The sequence below is a fragment of the Nomascus leucogenys genome, chromosome 15 (genome assembly GCF_006542625.1).
Source record: "Nomascus leucogenys isolate Asia chromosome 15, Asia_NLE_v1, whole genome shotgun sequence".
NCBI classification, from domain to species: Eukaryota; Metazoa; Chordata; class Mammalia; order Primates; family Hylobatidae; genus Nomascus; species Nomascus leucogenys.
In genome coordinates, this window is record NC_044395.1 from 105,609,374 (window position 1) to 105,630,582 (window position 21,209).

The window sequence follows — 21,209 nt, forward strand, 5'->3', positions numbered from 1 at the left end:
CGAACGAGGACGCCATCGTGCTCCAACGAGGGTCTGAGAATACGTGGATAAGCAGACTCTTTCTCCCACTATACACTCACAGTGGGCTTCTTACACCAGATGTGTGTTTGGGGAGGCGTTCCCACATAGCAAGCAAGCAATAAATCACGCAGCAGACACCAGTTCAGTGTCCTCTCATTCAGTTCACTTCTGTCACTCCCCACCTGGAGATAGGGTCAGATTCCACAGGCTAAGTACTCAGTCCCCAAGACTGCTCCCCTTCTCCCGATGCCAATCACAAGTCCCAGGGTATTTCAGCTGTGCTTCTGACCAACTGATTTAATTGAGGTTCCCACAATCCCCTCATTGGTTGGCTTAATTTGCTAGAACAGCTCACAGAACTCAGGGAAACACATTGACTCACTTATTATAAAGGAGACCACAGAGGACACAGATGGGGCAATGCATAAGGCAAGGTATGGGGGAGCAGAGCGCCATCCTCCAGGAGCCGCGTGTGTCCAGCTGTCCAGAAGCTCTCCAGACCCTGCCCTTCAGGGTTTTTATGGAGGCTTCATTACACAGGCATGATTGATTAAGCCATCAGCCATTGGTGATCAACGTAACTTCCAGCCCCTCTCCCCTCTAAGAGAGAATGGGAGTGGGGCTGAAAGTCCCAGTCCTCTAATCCTGCCTTGATCTTTCTGGAGTAGCCCCCATCCTCAAGCTATCTAGGGGCTGCCAGCCAACAGTCAACTCATTAGCATACAAAAAGACACTTACCGCTTTGGAGATTCCATAGATTTCAGGAGTTACATGCCAGGAAATGTGGACAACAACTCAATATGTATTTTACGATATCACAAAGGGGAGCCAGCCTCCAGATGAAACCAGCAAAATGGGAGGCAGAGTGGAGAGACAAGTACACTGGTCCAGGAGCTACTGATTCAAGCCTCACCTGAAACCCACATCACCTCCAGACTTCTGAGCTATGTGAGCTGCTAATTCCCTCTTGGGTTTAAGCCAGCGAAGTTTCAGCTCTCTACTCCTTGAGACTGAAAGAGTTGACTAACTCCTGTGAGGCTGGATCCATGAAAACAAAGGCTGTCATCACGATCAGGGTTCTCATCCTATCTCAGCTCCATTTCCCTCTGGGTTGGTTTTGCCCTTAGGCAGGCCCTGCTTTCCTAGTGACAAGATAACATCTAAAACCCAAATTCAGCATAGCAATCCCCCTGGAAAGAAGTATGTCTTTTATACCAGTCAGGTGTCTGCTGCAACAATGCCGTGCAACAAGCACTCTGAAAATCTCAGTTGCTTATAACAACCATTCCTTTCACACTCATGGGTCTGCAGGCTAGTTGGGGGATGTTAATATGAGAGTTAGGCTGGACTCCAGTCTCTGGTTGGGTTCCATTTGCCCCACAGTCTCCATCCTGGACTCCAGATGAAGGCGCCATGGTCGCCTGGGCATACCTTCCTTTCTCATGGTGGGCAGGAGCTCTAGAGGGGCAAGCGGAAACACAAGATACTTCTTTAAGGCCTAGCTTGGAACCCACACATCATCACTTCTACCGACATTCCATTGACCAATGCAAGTCAGTGGCTGAGCTCACCATGGATGGTGTGGGGAAGAATACTCACCCACAGGGAACCACGGCAGGGGACGGAGGGAAGGAAGAAGCCTCAACAAAACTCCATCCAACACGTCTTCCTCAATAGGGCCTCAAAGATCTTGGAACTGACTCACTGGCCTGGCCTGGGGTCAATGCCTGAGGGAGGTAGGAGTAAGGGTACAGCTAGGAGTCCCCCATATGGGAAGAAGAGTTATTTCCCAAATGGAAGTCAAGGTGTTGCTGCCACAAGAAAGGGCAATGGATCCCACATAGGCAATAAATAAATAATTATATAAACCAGCACTCAGCAAACGGCAACGTGCAAATAAATCACCTGAGATGCTATTACAATGCAGATTCTGAGAGCCAGGCATGGTGTCTCCAACTGTAGTCCCAGCTACTAGGGAGGCTGAGGCTGGAGGATCTCTCTCAAGCCAGGAGTTTGAGGCTGCAGCAAGCCCCAATCGCACCACTGCACTCCAGCCTGGAAGACAGAGCGAAATCTCATCTCTTAAAAAAAAAAAATTCATTTAATAAAAAATAATGCAGCTTCTGATTCAGTAGGTCCAGGGTGGGGCCTGAGTTGCTGCATTTCTTTTTTTTTTTTTTTTTTGAGATGGATTCTTGCTCTGTCACCCAGGCTGGAGTACAGTGGCGTGATCTCAGCTCAGTGCAACCTCCGCCTCCCGGGTTCAAGCAATTCTCCTGCCTCAGCCTCCTGAGTAGCTGGGATTACAGGCACACACCACCATGCACAGCTAATTTTTAGAGACAGGATTTCACCCTGTTGGTCAGGCTGGTCTCAAACTCCTGATCTCATGATCCACCCGCCTTGGCCTCCCAAAGTGCTGGGATTACAGGCGTGAGCCACCGCGCCCAGCTGAGATGCTGCATATCCAAACAGTCCCAGATGATGCTAGCAAGGACCAGCAGTAATGAGCAAGACTGAAATTGGGAGAGTCTCTCAGCCTTCTGATGCCACATTCTCATTTACGAAATGATAATTCCACCTGCCACGCAGACTTTTCTCAGCCAGGAAGACGGTGCCCTCGGGGGGGATAAGGTGATGCGACATTTGTGCTGTCACTCACCTCCTGCCTGCCCCTGCACCTCGAAGCCTTCCTCAGCCCCCAGGAAAGGACTCACAGCCCAGCCAGCAGGGAGACAGGAGGAAGATTTCACAGTGAGCGCAGCTTCTGTTAACTGCCTTAAAATGCTCCCTGCAATAATGTTGGTGTAATCCATAAGATTCAATTATGGTTATCAGACAATTAGGCACACCACAGCGAGGTTATTGCATAATTAATGCTCAGCCCCCATCTCAGCCTCTGAGAGTGGCACAGGTGACAAGATTCACCCGCCCCGCATCTGGGAGAGGAGCAGGGGCACCCAGGATGGGGAATGACCTCCCCGTGGGCTCAGAGGAGGATGTTCTTAGGACCCCAGAGGCGTGGCAAAGGGACAGTGTGTGGCTGAAAGAGCTTGAGTCAGTATGTGCCCAGGGCCCTCACGCCTGCCATTGTGTTGAGGACTTGGGCTTTAGCCTCTGGAGCGAGGTTCAAATCCTGCCTCAACTACTGATTGGCTATATGGCATTAAGCACTCCCCTCACATTTTCTAAGCCTCCATCTCCTTGTCTTTTAAAGAAGGGAATTGGTGATGTTATGAAAACCGGATGAGAGAGTTTTCATATTGGTTAGATGGTTCCTGCAGTACTATTTTCATTATTTCCCTCTCTGAGCCTCAGTATCTTCATCTGTAAAATGGGAATAATTAGACTCACCTTGCCTAGGCTTGAAAGATCATCCGGTAGTTTGAGACCTGCCTAGGCAATATAGCAAGACCCTGTTCTCCACAAAAAGGAAAAAAAAAAAAAAGACAAAAGATCAGCCTGTGAGTCAAGTAAGACACACATGTGAACGGGATGTGTGGAGTGCTTTGCTAACGCGCCATTGTCTTAGTTACCATGTGCCTGACTTTCTGCTCAGGGTACGACTTTGTACAAGTCCCCAGGTCTCAACAGGACAGTGGGTGATCAGCCCACCTGAGAAGTGAAACTCATGATTTGGGTGAGTAGACTAGAGGAGAATCACTTCTATCTTTCTTTCTTTCTTTCTTTCTTTTCTTTCTTTCTTTTTTTTTTTTTTAGACAGAGTCTCGCTGTGTCACCCAGGGATCTCGGCTCACTGCAACCCCTGCCTCCCAGGTTCCAGTGATTCTCCTGCCTCAGCCTCCCGAGTAGCTGGGATTACAGGCACACGCACCTGGCTAATTTGTTATTATTAGTAGAAACAGGGTTTCACCATGTTAGCCAGGCTGGTCTTGAACTCTTGACCTCAGGTGATCCACCTGCCTCAGCCTCCCAAAGTGCTGGGATTACACGCATGAGCCACCATGCCCGGCCTGAGAATCATATCTTGAGTTATGATCTGTAACATTCAAATGAGCCTCAACGGACACAAAAGAGAAAAATCATCAAAAAATGTTGGTGAAAAGTTCAGGTGGGAGAACCCAGGTGATGGTGTAGACAGAAGCAAGTAGGGGAGAAAGCTGGCTTCAGGGAGAGTGGTTAGGCCTTTGTGAGAAAGACTGGGGACTTCTCAAATCATCCTCTGTGTCCCAGTTCCCAAAACACACACGCACATGGGTACATGCATGCAGTCACACAAAAACAAGCACACACACCAGACAAAAAAATACAGATGCAGGTACACACACGGACATGGACGTGTGTGCCTGTGTCGGTATAAACAAACATTAGTGCACACACACACTCACACACACACAGGCACAGGCAGTATGTGCTCACACACAACCATACACACAGATACACACAGAGGTACATTCACACACAGACCAACACACACAGGCACACAGATGCATGCACGCATGCACGTGCGCACACACACACACACACACACGTGCACCCACCCTCAGTGATACCTTCCAATCCACTGGCCTCTCCGAAATTGGCACAGACCATTTTCCCACGACCCTTTCTCGCTGAGCGTGTGATTCCAAAACTGTCCACAAGAAGGTGCTCGGGAGCCAGAATTCAGGCGTTCCCGGGGCGCGGACGCTTAGAGAGGGGAGCTTCGGCGTTGTGGGGGGACCCACCCTTCTGTTTAATCACTGAGAAAGCCACGGGAGGGGACTTGCTGGGCTCACAGCCAGTGATCCCTGCCCTGTTTCCTTATGGGGACTGCGGTCAGAAATGGGGAGTGGGGCAGAACTGTCACTGTCACGGTCCTGTTTAGAGAGGAAGGTCGGAGAAACCAGGGCCGTGGAAGGCTCTCGGGCGTTGTCAGGCGCTGTCCCCAGCTCACCGGCTCTGTGACCCTGGGTAAGTTACCCGGCTTCTCTGTTCCTCAGTGTTCTCGTCTTCCCGGACCCAGGCTTCCCCGACTCCTCTAGGGGCCCCTTCCCCTCTCCATGAACACCTTCAGATCTCGGGCTGTGTTCCCCCCTCAAGTGACATCTCAGCTGTCCCCTCCCGGGTTAGGCCTCCCTGGCCCCTATTTAACGGTGTCCCCACCCCCATCACTATCTTGTTTGTCCCAACACTTGCTGCCTGACAATGCACACTTGTTCATTTGTTCACGTTTATTTTGTCTCCTCCAGGAGAATGGGAACTTCCTAAGAGCAGGGACGTGAGGGTGAACTGCTCACCCGGGCACCGCTGGCGCCCGGAACCCAGCTCCCTCCGGGCTCCGGGAGAGGCGGCCTCAGCCGTGTGCTGGTGCTGCCCTCCAGTGGCGCTGGGTCCCCATGGCACCTGGCTTTCTCCTGCTCCCCGGGGGCCTTTTCTTCTCCCACCCACCTGTCACCGGCCCCCAGGGCAAGTCTGTGTGACTCTAGGGTGAAGGTGGAGGGACCTTGCCTTCGAGGATTCATCCCACCTGGATTCCGATGAGTGAGAGACCCTCTCTGGCACCTGGTGTTTGAATGGCCAGCCTCACAGTTAATAAAGACAAGTGTGGTATCAGCTGCGGGATCCGTCCAGAAAAAGACACCTTTGGGGCAGAAATATAATGGTGCCTGTCTCGACATAGTCTAATAGGGAAAGAAAGACAAGCCAGTCCAACGGCCCCATTTTACAGATGAGGTCACTGCATCCCCACCTAGGACAGGAGGGTACAACTGCCTGGCCTAAGATAACCCTAGAATACGGTCACTCATTCTTCCACCCACCGAGAACCTCAGGGCAGTTGCGTTTTATGCAAAGCATGTGGTCCTGAACACCTTGCATAATTCAAAGCGTGCATAATTCCTGACTAATTTTGCCAGAGAAATGAATGCAAAGTAGAAAGGATGGGTTGCATAAATTACTCCAATTGTGGCATATTTTTGCCTTAATGCTGCTTTTTATTTTCCCGCCATTATCGCTAATATTTCATAACGCACTCTCTGCTAAATTAACAGTGCAGCATTTCCTGCCGGTGGCTTGGCCTTCTTCATAACGTTTTATCACATCTCACTTCCTTTCCAATGTTATCGATTTTCAGGTGCGTTTTTCAGCACCACCACTTAAAGAACACTTGGATGACATTGTTACAGGATATGGGTAAAATATTTAAAGTTATAATAACTGTGAACATTGAGAAAACGGCACACTAGTCACCAGAATCTCCTGCAGAAATTAGAAATTCAGAGGCATGTAAACAACAGTGCATGCATATAGAAAGCAGGTATTTCTTTTTTTTTTTTTTTTGAGACGGAGTCTTGCTCTGTGCCCCAGGCTGGAGTGCCGTGGCGCGATCTCGGCTCACTGCAAGCTCCGCCTCCCGGGTTCACGCCATTCTCCTGCCTCAGCCTCCCGAGTAGCTGGGACTACAGGCGCCCGCCAACACACCCGGCTAATTTTTTGTATTTTTAGTAGAGACGGGGTTTCACTGTGTTAGCCAGGATGGTCTCGATCTCCTGACCTCGTGATCCGCCCGCCTCGGCCTCCCAAAGTGCTGGGATTACAGGCTTGAGCCACCGCGCCCGGCCGAAAGCAGGTATTTCTATTTAATAACCAAAACAACGTCGCCATGTGGCAGGTTTACAGTCCTCAGTTAACAGCTCACTTAGTTCTCCGACTTGAGGAAACTGCAATTCTTGACAGTTTTTTTTTAACTGAGGGGCTTGGCATTATTTCCAGCTTAGTGCATAAACACGTATTAGCATTTTTATGTTGCACCTTGCCAAAGTCACAGTTTAGACTCCCATAAACGGTGACTTCACCCTAAATGGTCTTCCTTGCTGTGTCCTTAACCCCAGAAGGATGGAAATGTATGACTCCACCCAGTCATCTCAGATACGGATTTCAGAAATTTCAGCCACCCACCTCATACTTACCCAGGGACCTTTTTGGAGGCAGCATCATCCGAGGCTGCTCTTGCCCAGTGTGGCTGGCCCCACCTCCTCCCCAACGTCATCTTCTCTTGCAGTCTAGAGAGGGGGGCTACACCCCCAATATAGGATCCATATTTAGATCCATGTTGGAGGGTGGGTAGAAAGGGGAGGTAGGATGAGGGAAAATTGAGTCTCAGTTTCACACATTTGTAAGATCGTCAGACTTTCCACATTGCCAAGAAACTTGTCAGCACAACCGCTGTGAATTGGCTTCTTGGCCTTCGTCTGCCCAGAATTGCTTCCAGAATGGCTCCTTCAGCTTGGCCTGAGCCTGGTCCCAGAAGGAGTGCCAGGGGCCCTAGGAAGGAGGAAAAGTGGGGCATTCAGGGCAGGCTCTGAACCCACTGGGATTCCTGCCCTGTTTGCGTGTGACCTTGAGCAAGTCTCTATGCGAGGCACTTCACCTCTCTGGGCCTCAGTTTCCACCTCTGTCGAATGGGGATAATAATACCATCTACTTCCCAGAATTGGTGCCAGAATGAAAAGCAGTCCCTGCTGTGATAGTGCCTAGAACAGAGTTAAGTGCCCAATAAATGTTCCTCAGCTCTTGTTGCAGTTAGAAAAGCGGCTGGATGGGGCGTACATTTACTGGAACCCTGGGATGTATGGGCGCCAGTGTCCGGGTGAGGCGATCCTGCCCCTCGGAGAATGTATGGTCCAACTTTGGAGAGTGAACCTGCCCTCCCACTAATTCAAGAATTCACCAGCCGGGGGAGCTGCATGTGGAATTGCCCTGTCCAGCCCCGACTTTGTGCAAGTGTCCACCAAGTCTCCTTCTGCCTCTGGGCTGCCTCTGAGACTTAAGTGGGAGTGAACAGGAGCCTATAGGGGTCTCTCCACCCTCCAGGTGCCCCATCAGGCCGGCACCTCCCCACCAGCCCACCCCTCCCCTTGCAGCAGCAAATCTGCAAATGTGCCTTGCAAGCATGTCCAGCCAGCCAGAAGCCACACTCGTCCTCCCCGCTCCTTCAGAGGACAGGAGAGGTGCCTGGCCCAAAGGCGGTGGTTGGGGCCTGGGCTTCCTGCCTGGGGTGGGGCGGAGAGGGATCTGCCTTCTCTTCTGGGCCTCTGCCCCCAGGTTTTTCTTCCTCGGTACTCACGTTCCTTTCCCTGGACAATCCGTTGCTCTACGAGGGCCTCAGCTTTCCCCTCTGAAAAATGGGCAGCCTGGACTTCTCCAGCTCCTCCAGCTAAGACATTCATCTCCCTATCTCCACACCAGCCTTGCTGCCAACGCCCCAGTCCCTCTCTCTCTCCTCTGCTGCTGTGGGTGCCTGTCCCTGGGGGTCACTGAGACTACTGCTGGCTGGGCTCCCAAGCACCAGAGAAGGACTCCACAGAACAATAGCAGAAGGAAGGGGGCCATTCTTCAGAAGGAGAGAATGAAATGGCCTAGCTCGGCCATGCCTGCCCTAGGTCCAAAGCTCCCAGCTCCATTCGTGCCTCTTCTGCAATGTTCCCATGTTTCTACATATGCATGTCTCCCACCAGACAAGGTGGTCCTGAGGGCAGGAGACCCCCAGCCTATCCTCGCTGTATCCCTAGCACCTGGGTGCTGGGACCTGTTTCCTGGTCGGACAGAATGGGCGTCCACCCAGCAGGTGCAAGGATAGTAATCTTTTCCCGGCCTGTAGCCTGAATTCCAAGTGTCCACTCAGGGCCGAACCATGCAGTCAGAAAAGGATTCTCACTGGGCACAGTGGCTCAGGCCTATAATCCCAGCACTTTGAGAGGCTGAGGCAGGTGGATCACTTGAGGCCAGGAGTTCAAGACCAGCCTGGCCAACATGGCAAAAGCCCCTCTCTACTAAAAATACAAAAATTAGCCGGGCATGGTGGCAGGCACTTGTAGTCCCAGCTACTCGGGAGGCTGAGGCAGGAGAATCACTTGAACACCGGAGGTGTAAGTTGCAGTGACCCAAGATTGTGCCACTGCACTCCAGCTTGGGTGACAGAGCAAGAATCTCTCTCAAAAAACAAAGCAAAAAGAAAGGACTCGTACAGTGAATAACCTAAGTCTACAAAAATAAAAGAAAGGACTCTACCTCAGGCCCACGCTTCCCTCCCCTCTCTGCCTCCCTTCCCCTCTCCCCCAAGCCCCTCTTCCGCTTGCCTCCAGCCTCCCACCTGGAGACTCAGTCATTTCTGGCTCTTTCTGACTCTGCTTTAGAATGAGAAAAAATATGGGGAAGCAGGGGCTTTTGATCATAAGGACAGGGGAAAGGAGTTGGGATCCTTATCAGGGCCTGGCTTCCGGCAACATGTCTAAAACTCACATAGAATCCTCTCCTAGGGGAAATCACCCACCTGCATAATTTTCATATCCAATAATACTACAAGAGTGTCGATGGCCTTCCTACCTTGAGTTACATTTCTAAAAATCTTTATCATGTGAGTCACAAAAGTTGCCAGTTGCCAATAAGTGTGCATGGGGAGAGGACAGATAGCTGGGAGTAGAGATTTATGTTGCCTGATAATACTGAAGAATTGCTATACTCAGTTTCATCAAACCCAGGTCCTAGTGTCAGCCTGAAATTCTTCTTCCTCCAGGAAGCCCTTCTGGACTGGGAGGGAAAGTCTAAGATACAAGAAACAGTATCTGACGTTTCCCAGATCCACCTCTTTTTCTCCTGAATCGCGCCCACCACCTAGACAGCCCTTTCTCCACAGGTGTCCAAATGTCCCCAGTCTGTCAGTGCCAGGCTTGCATGTTTTTTCCCAGATGCAAGTGACTACCCCTGTTAGGGCCCAAGCACTTCCTACCCTGGCCTGTGATCACAGGTGCCAGGAGAATTGCTCAGCAGTGGGAGGGAGGGCACGTAGTAGGTCCCAGCCCTGACTCTGCTCAAATGTCTGTCAAGCCACTTTCAGCCTCTGGCTTGAATGTGAGGTATGGATGTGAGCTTAGAGGCCATTTAGGCTAACCCCTCCCCAGCCTGGGTGCCGTCACCCCATATCCCTGACTTATTCATGGATGCCGAGGAATTGGTATGTTTGTCGAGTGACTAAATGAATAAATTCAGAATTTGGGGATTCCAAGATCTAACGCTCCCTCAAAGTTAAGCCTTTTAGCCTCCTTAACCCTGCAACTATCCTTCCTTTTCCTTATACCAGTCCGGTAACCAAATCACCTTCTAAATCACCAGCCAGCCAGTCATACCCCCAATATGACCCAGGTGAAATGACCCAAAAGGTTGACAGTACATCCAGTCACTGGGTTTTCTTAAAATTGTGACTAGTAATTATTATGCACTATGGAGGTAATAATAATAGCAGCAAACATTCATTTTATTTTATTTATTTTATTTTTTGAGACAGAGTCTTACTCTGTCGCCCAGGCTGGAGTGCAGTGGCCCGCCCGGTACTGGGCTTGAGGCTTTGATGTAAACGACTTCATTGAACCCTCACAGTAATCCACAAGGGAGCTCCATCATTAGCCCCCACCTTTCAGACCTGGAAATGAGGCGTAAAGAGGTTAAACTTGCCCCATGTAGCAAGCTGGTAACAGAATTTGGGGACTTTATAAAAACATTCTTTATCCATTGTGTACAATATTTTTCCATTTTTGTCGTCCTCTTTCAGACTTTGACTTTTTTTTTAAATTTCATGTCCTAATCTATTTTCAGTTCATTACGCCTGCCCTGTTTGTGTGGCAATGTTTCTGTGAACTGTCAATCTCGTCTTCCTCTCTAAGAGACTAGAAATATTCGTGGAATTTGTGGAAACATAGCCAAATAGGTAAAGTGGACATGGATGACTGAAAATGAATTTTTTTAAATGAAACAACCTAGAAAGAAGACAAAATTGCTTTCAAAATGCATGCAAAAATTGCAAAATCTCCCCAGAGTGCAATGACCTTATCAAGACAGGAACTAATGGCTATAAACATTCATTTCCAACCAAATTTATTTCCGTTGATTCACTTGGAACCCAGAAAAACTTTAAAATTTGTAATAGCTTCATCAGATGAATGCATAATTGCTGGGAAATTATTTAGCAATTAAAAGCCCAGAAGTCTGAAGGTGGGGTTGGCGTATAGAGCTAAAATGCACTTTAGAAGGTATCCTCATTGTACATAAAAATTAATAATACTTGATAAAACAGGGGCCAGAAATACTGTTTCAACCAACTTTTTTTGGCGTTTTATTGAAGCATAACTAGATACAATAAAATGCAAAGATTTGTAAGCGTAGCATTATAACAGCCATGTAATCAAGATATTGATTGACTGCTTTTGTTTGTTTTAGAGACAAAGTTTCACTCTGTTTCCCAGGCTGGAGTGCACCGGTGTGATCATAGCTCACTGTAAACTTGCACTCCTGGCATCAAGCGATCCTCCTGCTTCAGCCTCCCAGTATCTAGGACTACAGGCGTGTGCCACCACTCTGGGCTCATTTTTTTAACTTGTAGAGAGAGGGTCTCGCTGTGTTGCCCACACTGGTCTTGAACTCCTGGCCTCAAGCAATCTTCTTACCTCAGCCTCTCAAAGTGCTGGGATTACAGGCATAAGCCACCACACCCGGCTAATTTTTATATTTCTAGTAGAGATGGAGGTTTCGCCATGTTGGCCAGGCTGGTCTTGAACTCCTGACTTCAAGTGATCCCCCTACCTTGGCCTCCCAAAGTGCTGGGATTACAGACATGAGCCACCATGCCTGGCCATAAATGGTACTTAAAAAAAAAAATCTCAATTTCCACTTCTTTATTTCCATCTATAGAACTGATTTTTCTATATATACAATTGATTTTTGTGTATTGATCTTGTATTCTGCAACCTTGTTTAACTCACTTATAAGCTCTAATAGCTTTTTTTTTTTTACCTCTAATAGCTTTTTAAAACAGCTTTATTAAGGTATAAATCACATATCATACCATTTATCCATTTGAAGTGTCAATGGTCTTTACTATATTCATAGAGTTGTACAAGCATCACCACAACCATTTTAGGATAATTTAGTCACTCCAGCAAGAAACCTTCCTATCTTTTGCAGTCACTTTGCATTTCCCATAGCCCCCTAGGTCCTAGGCAAACACTAATCTAGCTTCTGCCTCTATAGATTTACCTATCTGGGCATTTTATAAGTGAATTCATACAATGTAGTCTTTGGTGACTGGTGTCACCAAAAAAAAATTTTTTTTTTTTTTTTTGAGATGGAGCCTGCCCTGTTGCCCAGGCTGGAGTTCAATGCCGCAATCTCAGCTCTCTGCAATCTCTTCCTCCAAGGTTCAAGTGATTCTCCTGCCTCAGCCTTCCGAGTAGCTGGGATTACAGGCACACACCACCACGCCTGGCTAATTTTTCTATCTTTAGTACAGACAGGGTTTCACCATGTTGGCCAGGCTGGTCTCGAACTCCTTACCTCGTGATCCACCCGCCTCAGCCTCCCAAAGTGCTGGGAAAAAGTGAGCCACTGTGCCCAGCCTAATGTAATATTTTCAAAGTTCATCCATGTTGTAGCATGTTATCAGTACTTAATTCCTTTTTATGAATGAATAACCTTCCATTGTATGGACATATCACATTTCATTTATCTGTTGATCAGTTGATGGACATTTGGGTTGTTTATACCTTTTGGCTATTATGAAGAATGCTGCTATGAACATCTGCATTCAAGTTTTTAGGTGGACATTTGCTTTAATTTCTCTGAGGCTTATACATAGGAGCAGAATTATTAGGTCATATGGTAACTCTGTGTTTAGACTGCTTCTAAAACAGCTTCATCATTTTACATTCCCACCAGCAATTTATGAAAGCTGCAATTCCTCCATGTCCTGGCCAACCTTGTTATTGTCTGTTTTTTTTATTATTTTTATTATTTTATTATTATAGCCACCCTAGTGGATGTAAAGGGCTACTTATTGTGGTTTTGATTTTTGTTTCCCTAATGACTAACGATTTCTAGCATCTTTTCCTGTGCCTGTTGGCATTTTGCGTATCTTCTTTGGAGAAATATCTACTCAAGTCATTCGATCATTTTAAAATTGTGTTATTCCCCATCAAAAAGTGGGAAAAGGATATGAACAGACACTTCTCGAAAGAAGACATGTATGTGGCCAACAAACATGAAAAAAACTCATCATCACTGGTCATTAGAGAAATGCAAATCAAAACCACAATGAGATACCATCTCATGCCAGTTAGAATGGCGATTATTAAAAAGTCAGGGAACAATAGATGCTGGCGAGGCTGTGGAGAAATAGGAACACTTTTACACTCTGGGTGGGAATGTAAATTAGTTCAACCACTATAGAAAATAGTGTGGTGATTCCTCAAGGATCTAGAACCAGAAATACCATTTGACCCAGCAATCCCATTGCTGGGTATATACCCAAAGGATTATAAATCATTCTACTATAAAGACACATGCACACATATGTTTATTGCAACACTGTTTACAATAGCAAAGACTTGGAACCAACCCAAATGCCCATCAATGATAGACTGGATAAAGAAAATGTGGCAAATACACACCATGGAATACTATGCAGCCATTAAACAAGAATAAGTTCATGCTGGGCACGGTGGCTCACGCCTGTAATCTCAGCTACTCAGGAAGGCTGAGGCAGGAGAATCACTTGAACCTGGGAGGCGGAGGTTGCGGTGAGCCAAGACCACGCCATTGCACTCCAGCCTGGGCAACAAGAGCGAAACTCCATCTCAAAAAAAAAAAAAAAAACAATGAGTTCATGACCTTTGCAGGGACATAGATGAAGCTGGAAACCATCATTCTCAGCAAACTAACACAGGAACAGAAAACCAAACACCGCATCTTCTCACTCATAAGTGGGAGTTGAACAATGAGAACACATGGACACAGGGAGGGGAACATAACACACTGGGGCCTGTCGGGGGGTCGGGGGCAAGGGGAGGGAGAGCATTAGGACAAATACCTAATACATGCAAGGCTTAAAACCTAGATGTCAGGTTGATGGGTGCAGCAAACCACCATGGCACATGTATACTTACGTAACAAACCTGCATGTTCTGCACATGTATCCCAGAACTTAAAGTAAAATTTAAAAAATAAAAATAAAAATAAAAATAAAATAAAATTGGGTTGTTAGTCTTATTTGTTGTTGAATTATAAGAGTTCTTTATATATTCTGGATAGTAGACCCTTATCCAGTATGATTTGCAATTTTTTCCCATTCTGCAGATTATCCTTTCACTTTCTTAATAGTGTCTTTTGATGAACAAAATTTTTCTAATTAATGAAGTCTAAAATATGTATATATTTTTCTTTCACTGCTTGTGCTTTCATGTCATACCCCAAAATCCACTGCCAAATCAAAGGTTTACCTTAGGTTTTGTTGAAAATGTTTATCTTTTTTTTTTTTTTTTTTTTTGAGACAGAGTCTTGCTCTGTTGCCCAGGCTGGAGTGCAGTGGCGTGATCTCAGCTCACTGCAACCTCAGCCTCCCAGGTTCTAAGGGATTCTCCTGCCTCAGCCTCCCAAGTAGCTGGGATTACAAGCACACACCACCACGAATGGCTAATTTTGTATTTTTAGTAGAGATGGGGGTTTCACCATGTTGGCCAGGCTGGTCTCGAACTCCTGACCTCAGGTGATCCACCAGTCTCAGCCTCCCAAAGTACTGGGATTACAGGCATGAGCCACCGTGCCCGGCCAAATTTTTACAGTTTTAACTCATTTGTAGGTCTTTGACACTTTTTTTTTTTGGTCTTTGATACATTTTGAGTTAATTTTTATAGATGGTGTGAGATAAGGCTCCAACTTCATTCTTTTGAACGTAGATATCCATTTGTCCAAGCATCATTTGTTGAAGAAACTACTCTTTCCTCATTGAGTAGTCTTGGCACTCCTTTTGAAAATCAAATAACCACTGACATCTACATTGATGATGTTTTTCAGGACTCTCTGTTCCATTCTATTGATCTATATGTCTATCCTTATATACTGTTTTAGTCACTGTAGCCTTATAAGAAGTTTTGAAATTGGGAAGTGTGAGTCCCCCAAATTTGTTCTTTGTCAAGGTTGTTTTGGCTATTCTGGGTCCCTCGAAGTTACATATGAACTTTAGAATCAATTTTTTCATTTCCACAAAAAGGCTTTTGGGATTTTGATAAGGATTGCCTTGAATCTGTAGGTTGCTTTGGGGTATACTGCCATTCTTGTACAGGATTTCTTTCAAGGTATTTAGGTCGTCTTTAATTTTGTTCAGTAATGTTTTGTAGTTTTCAGTGTACAAATCATGTACCTCCTTAGTTAAATTCATTCCTAAGTGTTTTATTCTTTTTGATGCTATTGTAAATGGAATTGTTTTCTTCACTACCTTTCTGTGTTGTTCATTACTCCTGTATAGAAATGCCACTAGTTTTTGTGTGTTGATTTTGTATCCTGTCATTTTTCTAAATTTGATAGTTGGCTCTGATAGAGATTTGTTACAATTTCTTAAATATAAATCATGTCATCTGTGAATAAATATTATTTTACTTCTTCCTTTCTAACTTGGATGTTTCATTTCTTTTTGTTGCTTAATTGCTCTGGCTAGAACTTCCAGTACAATGTTGAATAGCAGTGGCAAAAGTAGGCATCCTTATCTTATTCCTGATCTTAGGGGAAAGATTTCACACTTTCACCATTGAGTTTTTCATAAATGTCCTTTATCATGGTGAGGAAGTTCTTTTCCATTCCTAGTTTTCTGAGACTTTTAATCTCGAAAGGTGTTGGATTTTGTTAAATATTTTTTCTGCATCAATTTGAAATGCTCATATGGGGATTTTTCTTCATCCCATTAAGGCAGTATATTACACTGATTAATTTTTATGTTGAACCAACATTGCATTCCTGGGATGACTCCCACTTGGTAATGATGTATAATCCTCTTAACACGTTGATGGATTTGGTTTGCTAGTATATTGTTGAAGATTTTTGCGTCTACATTCATAAGGGATATTCGTCTGTGGTTTTCTTTTCTTGTGATGTCTTTATCTGTCTTTGATATCAAAGTAATGCTGAATTACTAGAATGGGGTAAGAAATATTCTCCCTTTCCATTTTTTGAATGAGTCTGATAAAGATCAGTGTTAATTCTTCGTCAGATGTTTGGTAAAATTCACCAGTGAAGCCATCTGGTTGTGAGCGTGTTTTTATTGGGAGGTTTTTGATTACTTATTCATTCTCTTTATTTACTAATGGGCTGTTCAGATTTCTATTTCCTCTTGAGTCAGTTTTGGTAGTTTGTGTTTCTAGGAATTTGTCTATTTTGTCTAGACTATCTAATTTGTTAACTTTCAATTGTTCATAGTATTCTGTTACAATTTCTTTTTTTTTTTTTTCTGTAAACTCTTTTGTAATATCCCCACTTTCACTTCTGATGTTAGGAATTTGAATCTTCTCCCTTTTCTCTTTGTCAGTCTAGCTAATGGTTTGCCAAGTTTGATGATCTTTTAAGATCAATAACCAACTTTTGGTTTCCTTGATTTTCTCTACTGTTTTTCTATTCTCTACTTTTTCCACTATAATCTTTATTGTTTTCTTCCTTCTGCTAACTTTGGGTTTAAATTGTATTCTTTTTCTAGTAGCTTAAGGCAGCAGTCCCCTACCCTTTTAGTACCAGGGACCAGTTTTGTGGAAGACAATTTTTCCACAGACCGTTGGAGAGAGGATAGTTTCAGGATGATTCAAGCACAATACATTTATTGTGCACTTTGTTCCTATTATTATTACATTGTAATATATAATGAACTCACCATAACAAAGAATCAGTGGGAGTCCTGAGCTTGTTTCCTGCAACTAGACAGTCCCACCTGAGAGTGATAGGAGACAATAACAGCTCATCAAGCATCAGAGTCTCTTAAGGAGCACACAATCTAGATTTCTTGAATGCACAGTTCACAATAGGGTTTGTGCTCCTATGAGAATCCAATACCACCACTGATGTGACAGGAGGCAGAGCTCAGGTGGTAATGCAAGCAGTGGGGAACAGTTGTAAATACAGATGAAGCTTCACCCTCTGCTCACCTCCTGCTGTGTGGCCCAGTTCCTAACAGGCCACAGACCAGTACCAGTCCATGGCCCAGGGATTGGGGACCCTGACACACATTGTAAAGTTAGGTTATTTATTTGAGATCTTTCTTCTTTTTTAAAGTAGGCATTTATAACTATGACTTTCCCTCTGAGCACTGCTTTTGCTGCATCCTATAAGTTGTGGTATGTTGTTATTTCATTTTCATTCATCTCAGAGTGTTTTCTTATTTGACTTGTAATTTCTTCTCTGGCCCACTGGTTATTTAAGAATATATTGCTTAGGCCAGGTGTGGTGACTCATGCCTGTAATCCTAGCACTTTGAGAGGCCAAGGTGGGCGGATCGCAAAGTCAGGAGTTCAACACCAGCCTGGCCAACATGGCGAAACCCCGTCTCTACTAAAAATACAAAAATTAGCCGGGCATGGTGTCATGCTCCTGTGATCCCAGCTACTCAGGAGGCTGAGGCAGGAGAATCTCTTGAACCTGGGAGATGGAAGTTGCAGTGAGCCGAGATTGTGCCACTCTACTCCAGCCTGGGCAACAGAGCGAGACTCCATTTCAAAAAAAAAAAGAATATATTGCTTAATTTCCACATATTTGTGAATTTTCCAGGTTTTTTTCTGTTATTGCTTTCTAGTTTTATTTCATGTTGATTGGAAAAGATACTTTGTACAATTTCTTTTTTTTATTATACTTTAAGGGTACATGTGCACTGTAGGGACCAGCCCCACAGGGTCGGTGGGTCTCTCCCTGTGTGTGGCGACAAGAGAGTGTAGAAATAAAGACACAAGACAAAGAGATAAAAGAAAAGGCAGCTGGGCCTGGGGGACCACTACCACCAATGCGCGGAGACCGGTAGTGGTCCCGAATGTCTGGCTGCGCTGTTATTTATTGTATACCAAGTAAAAGGGGCAGGGTAAAGAATGTGAGTCTTCTCCAATGATAGGTAAGGTCACGTGGGTCACGTGTCCACTGGACAGGGGGCCCTTCCCTGCCTGGCAGCCGAGGCAGAGAGAGAGAGGAGACAAAGAGAAAGACAGCTTACGCCATTATTTCTGCATATCAGAGACTTTTAGTACTTTCACTAATTTACTACTGCTATCTAGAAGGCAGAGCGAGGTGTACAGGATGGAACATGAAGGTGGACTAGGAGCGTGACCACTGAAGCACAGCATCACAGGGAGATGGTTAGGCCTCCAGATAACTGCGGGAAAGTCTGACTGGTGTCAGGCCCTCCACAAGAGGTGGAGGAGCAGAGTCTTCTCTAAACTCCCCCTGGGAAAAGGAGACTCCCTTTCCCGGTCTGCTAAGTAGCGGGTGTTGCTCCTTGTCACCTTTTGCTACCACTAGACCACGGTCCACCTGGCAACGGGCATCTTCCCAGATGCTGGCGTCACCGCTAGACCAAGGAGCCCTCTGGTGGCCCTGTCCAGGCATAACAGAAGGCTCGCATTCTTGTCTTCTGGTCACACCTCACTGTGTCCCCTCAGCTCCTATCTCTGTATGGCCTGGTTTTTCCTAGGTTATGATTATAGAGCGGGGATTATTATAATATTGGGATAAAGAGTAATTGCTACCAACTAATGATTAATGATATTCATATATAATCGTATCTAAGATCTGTATCTGTTATAACTATTCTTGTTTTATATTTTATTATACTGGAACAGCTCGTGTCCTTGGTCTCTTGCCTCGGCGCCTGGGTGGACTTGCCGCCCACAGACCCCCTTTCTCTGGGAGATGGCGAAGGTCAGGCTTTGGGTCTCTGGAGGGCTGGGATAATGGTTGCTATGGAGACTGATGGTGGCTCCTTGTACACCCGCGAATTGAGAAGGGCCATGCACCGGCCACTCAGGCATCTGGAGCTTGAGCCTCCGGCCTCCCTGATCTTCATCTCTAGCCTAAAGCTGGGGTGGGGGAATGTGATTCCCTCTCCAGGACCCTCAACAGAGACCGTTTGTGGGGGTTAAACATGTGAGACCAGGCCAGAACAGTGGCTTATGCCTGTAATCCCAGCACTTTGGAAGGCCAAGGCAGGTGGATTGCTTGAGCCCAGGAATTTGAGACTAGCCTGCTCAATGCGGCCAAATTCTATGTCTGCAAAAAATACAAAAATTGCTGGGCGTGGTGGCATGCGCCTAGTACTCGGGAGGCTGAGGTAGGAGGACTATCTGAACCCAGGAGGTCAAGGCTGCTGTGAGCTGTAATCACACCGCTGCACTCCAGCCTGGGTGACAGAGTGAGACCTTGTCTCTAAAAACAAACAAACACCATGTGGGATCGGGTAGAGCACACACATAGTTGGGTGCTGGCCCAGGATGAGTCTTCAATAAAGGGGCTGGGGGAGTCAGTGCAGGAAGCTGGGTCTGCAGATCTCACTGTGGTCACTCACAATGTTGGCCCTTCTTCTGGCTCAACCTCACCATTCAGGGAAACTGAAGTGCTGAGATATCTGCTAGGCCCCCAAGGGGTTGTTCTGGGGGCGTGGAGGGAGAAAGAGAGACACATATGGGCATAGAAACAGGTGCTGTTCCTCTTGGCCTAAGACCCATTTTGACCCAGCTCTGCCCAGGACTTTGCTGCGTGACCCTATTAGACCAGCGAGGCTCCCTCTCTGGGCCTCTGGTACTCTCACCTGTACATGTTGGACTGGTCTACCTCTCTTCCCCTGTGACTTGGGGCAAACTGAAGGAGAGAGGATACAGCTCAACCTGCCCAAAGGTCCTTCCAGCCCAACAAGACGGCCAAGCCCAGGCAGGGGGCCAGGGAGCAGGGGAGGGGCCTCCTGCACACACCGCAACTCTTTGTCTCTGGGGCCTAATCAGGCCTGGGATCTAGAGAGGAAATTCAGGCAGCCCTGCTGCTGCCAACCTGTGTGGAGCCATGCTCCCCCTCCCAGTTCTGGAGGGAGGGAGGAGAAACTGGTTCCAGCCCAAGCCCCTTCCTATTCTGTCCTGGGGAGTCTGCCTCTCTCCCCTCCACACCTTGCTCTCCTCAGAAACAGGACCTCCAGCCCAAGGAGTGCTGAAGAACCTCAAATTCTCTGTCCACACCATCTCCACAGCTGCAGAGGGAGGGTTGGAAGAGTGGCCAACCTGGAGGTTTGAGAAACAAGTTCATTAAGATGTTGGTGCACAGCAGGGCCCCGCAGGGCTCAGTGGCTCACGCCAATAATCTCAGCACTTTAGGAGGCTGAGGCAAGCGGATCACCTGAGGTCAGAAGTTCGAGACCAGCCTGGCCAACACGGCAAAACCTCGTCCCTACTAAAAATACAAAAATTAGTCGGGCGTGGTGATGGGCGCCTGTAGGCCCAGCTAATCGCGAGGCTGAGGCAGGAGAATCGCTTGAACCTGGGAGGCAAAGGTTGCCGTGAGCTGAGATTGCACCATTGCACTCCAGCCTGGGCAACGGTGAGACTCTGTCTCAAAAACAAACAAACAAACAAACAAAAAACAAGGTGGGGCAGAGGAAGGGAGAAGGAGCCTCACCTTGAGGGCCCTGAGCCTAGGTCCTGATCCCAGTTGCTAACTGGCCTCATGACCAAGGAGCCTCAATATGTCACAGCTCTTGTGGGCTGTGGGCAGTAGGAGAGAGGGCACTGCCGCAGGAGACCTGCGCTGTGGCCCGTTTGGCCAGTGCCTTGCTGTGCCATGTGAGACAAATCCTTTCCCCTCCTTATTGGGCCTCTAATTTCCCATCTGTGAACAGTTCATAGCAACTTGGGGCTGCTGGGAGGAGGCCAAGCAAGCCTGGAACCCAGAGTGTGGCCAGAAATGATGTCGACGATGCCCATGACCACCTCCTCTGTTCTCCAAGACCTTTGCCTCTCCTCAGGCCCCTGGTCACCTTTCCCTGGGTCTTTGTTCTTTGACGTGAGTAGAGGGCAGCTCTAATCCCCCACCTGATAGAGAAGAAAACTAAGCTGTGAAGTAGGGTGGAGTGAGGGAGTGGAAGGAAGGTTGTGGTTTCCTGGTGAGGTGTGATGCTTAGACCTGGTCTCCAAAAATAAAATTAAAGTTAAAAAAATGAATTAAAAAAATCGCCTAGTCTCTGAGGTCAGAAAAGACCAGCACTCAAATTTTGGCTGGGCGTTCTTAAAAGGATGCTTTCTTCATCTGGAGATATCCGGTGGAGAGGATTAGGTAAAATACTGTTTTACTATTCTCAGGGTACCATAAATCCGCTGGCCCGCTCCCTCAGGGCACTGGCCCACGGCTCCACCCATGTC

The 21,209-nt window shown here is 46.7% G+C and overlaps 1 protein-coding gene and 1 long non-coding RNA gene across 2 annotated transcripts in view; one reads left to right on the forward strand and one right to left on the reverse strand.

Annotated features, from left to right (window-relative positions):
* Positions 1–21,209, reverse strand: part of LOC115838561 (E3 ubiquitin-protein ligase RNF169-like) — a 178,687-nt gene that overhangs the window by 9,742 nt on the left and 147,736 nt on the right. The window lies entirely within an intron of this gene.
* On the forward strand, positions 4,678–7,030 carry LOC115830482. Its single transcript, XR_004026027.1, has 3 exons — positions 4,678–4,935; positions 5,214–6,280; positions 6,593–7,030. It is a non-coding gene; the product is annotated as an uncharacterized LOC115830482 (long non-coding RNA).